The sequence below is a fragment of the Apis dorsata genome, unplaced genomic scaffold (genome assembly GCF_000469605.1).
Source record: "Apis dorsata unplaced genomic scaffold, Apis dorsata 1.3 scaffold_265, whole genome shotgun sequence".
Taxonomy (NCBI): domain Eukaryota; kingdom Metazoa; phylum Arthropoda; class Insecta; order Hymenoptera; family Apidae; genus Apis; species Apis dorsata.
In genome coordinates this window covers 1,188,189-1,190,952 of record NW_006263543.1, presented here as the reverse complement: position 1 = coordinate 1,190,952, position 2,764 = coordinate 1,188,189, and the positions used below count along the sequence as shown (strand labels likewise).

The 2,764-nt window shown below is 28.1% G+C and overlaps 1 protein-coding gene across 2 annotated transcripts in view; it reads left to right on the top strand.

The window, feature by feature from the left end:
* Nucleotides 1-2,764, top strand: part of LOC102677707 (RNA-binding protein Nova-1) — a 14,853-nt gene that overhangs the window by 9,520 nt on the left and 2,569 nt on the right. The window lies entirely within an intron of this gene.

Sequence of the window (2,764 nt, the reverse complement as noted above, 5' to 3'; positions counted from 1 at the left end):
TATATTGAACAAAATAATGAAAAAAAGAAAAAAAGATCGATATATACATATTTGATAACAGAGAAAGTGAAAAAAATGAAAAAAATTTCTTCGCATGACATTCACATACTCCACCCAATCACTTTAGTGCCATATTGATATCCCATCAGCCACACTTGTTGACGTTTTGACGGTAGAACGTGTTGTTAAAGATGTGTATATTCTGCGATTATGCAGGCTGTTTTGAATAAAGTCGGAATACGTTTATTTCCCATTACATATATTAAATCGTTACAAAGTATTATGAAATACACCTGTATATGCTTATTTAGTTTCTGCAGTGTACAAAGAATCGTTTTACAATTATTGAAAGATTTTAACTATCGATTATCACAATGACGAGAGAGAGAGAGAGAGAGAGGGAGAGAGGAAGAGAGTGAGTGAATGAGAGAGAGAGAGAGAGAGAGAAAGGGATTTATATATGTATATATATGTGTATATATATATATATATTAATATATACATATATATATATACGTATGTATGTATATGTATATGTATTGATTGCAAACTCTAAGTTCGAACTTCTTATTTTATGAATAATATATATATTCTAGAAAACAAAATTTTGTAAAAAATGCAACAGTTTCTTAATCGAGAGCAATGTATTTTCCAAATTATTGTTGACAAGACAGAAAAAAGCTATCTTTTATTTTATATCAATATTTTGGACATTTGGTGTTGAAGCAAGTAGAAAAAAATTTTTTAAAATTGTCACAAGGAAAAATTCAAAAACTAAGAAACTAGAAAAAGGCTACGATGATAAAGTATAAATAATTTTTTTTCCGACTTTTAAATCATTGTTTCTAAAGAAACGTTGCATTTGGATGCTTTAAGGATGTTATTCTCGGAAGATTCTTTTAACTGCCACTTGTTGCAATTGTTCGCTATAATCAAAGATTTAAACGATAGAACAAATTAACAATAGTCAAAGGAAATATAAAAATTGATGTAAAATAACATTATTAAGAAGTATTAATATATTAAGAGATATGATAATAGATATCATAAAGAAATGATAAAAAAAAAAGATAAAACAATGAAGATAAAGAAATAATAATAATTGATTGCATTGCATTGATTGACAATAGAGCAGAATTAATTATTATAATATATAGAGAACAAAGAAAGACAAGCTCTGTCTGTAACTAATAATTAAACAAATTCTCTTGAACATTTAACTTCTTCTTCGCCAGATGTTTCCACTTCAAACACTGTTGTATATTATGAAATTTTCAAACGCTGTATTGTTGCCGCTGTTTTGTATACAATCGTGTCGTATTAGAACATTATCCGCAAAATCGATTCGCGATATTTTTGCTTTTTTTTTTTTTTCTTTAACTTCCGTTAATGCTTCCTCTTCTGTTTTATTCAATTCATCTGATTAAAATTTCACGATATACCTGCATTGCAATGCCCTTAAACAAAACAGAATAACAAAGAAGTAAGATACAACATAAAAATGAAAAGAATATAAAATGAAAAAAATAAAGAAAATAACATGTGGCTGTAAATATTTTATATATATATATATATAAAAAAAAAGAAATATATATAGAGAGAAAAAAAGAGATCTATCTATTATAGAGATACGCGTGGAATTAATCGAAAAGAGGCTTTTATTTTTGTCTAAAAATAAAAGATGGACGATAATTGAATATAGCGAGATGAGAATTATAATTGAACGAGTTCAAAAAAAAAAAAAAAGAAATATCCTGACTTTAGTCGATTTTAGTGCATAGTATTTACCGATAAAGTATTAAATCTCGCGCCATTGATACGCAATACAAATTTCGAACGTTCAGCCCGCACTGTGTCTTCTTCTGCATAAATAACCAAATGCTAAATTCGCAATTTCTGATATCATTGTACAATCAAAAAAGAATATCCCACTTATAAAGCAAAATATAAAAAGATAAGAAAATAAGAAAAGAGAAGCTTTTTTTCCGCGTACATAGAAATTGAACAGAAAGAAACAAGCCTCGAAGTGTATTCAAAATAGCAATGCATACCGGTATATAAATCTATAAAAAAAATTGCGGTTAATGACTGAATGTCTGAAAAAAAAAAAATTAATTCGAAATATTTAAATACAGAGCGAATATAACCGAGAAAGAATTTATCCGAAAGATAAACTATTATCAAACAAAAAAAAAAAAAAAAGCAGAAAAGGGGGAAAAAACGAATTGTGGGACTGTAATAAAAGAAAGAGGCATATTTAAACGACTAGATCATTCGTTAAAATATAATTAAGAGGGTTGTACAAAAATGTATGTAATGTTATTTTATTGGAAGTGAGACTTAGAGTTAGATTGTTAATACACGGTATATTATTTTGGGTAAGCATATGTAAAAAAGAAAATGATTAAAAAAATAATGAAGAATAATGACGAAGAACTTGAATGAGATCGTTATTGTTGAGATAGAAGTAGCACATAGCAGCTCGGGGATTATAATGATGAGGAAGAGGAAGGAAAAAAAAAACTATTAAGTACCTTGTTGAATATAAGTAGATTAATAATCGCTAAGTCGCGAAGAAAAAAAGATAGTGCACCGCGATGGTGCATATGTGCACATTCATGTTCATTAAACAACTTGTCGTCATTTTACACACACAAACACATACTCATACGCATATGCATATGCATACATTGATACATACAGAGGGACATTGTACACTTGTATAACGCGAAATGTTGCATGCCTATACACGCAAAATGAAAGA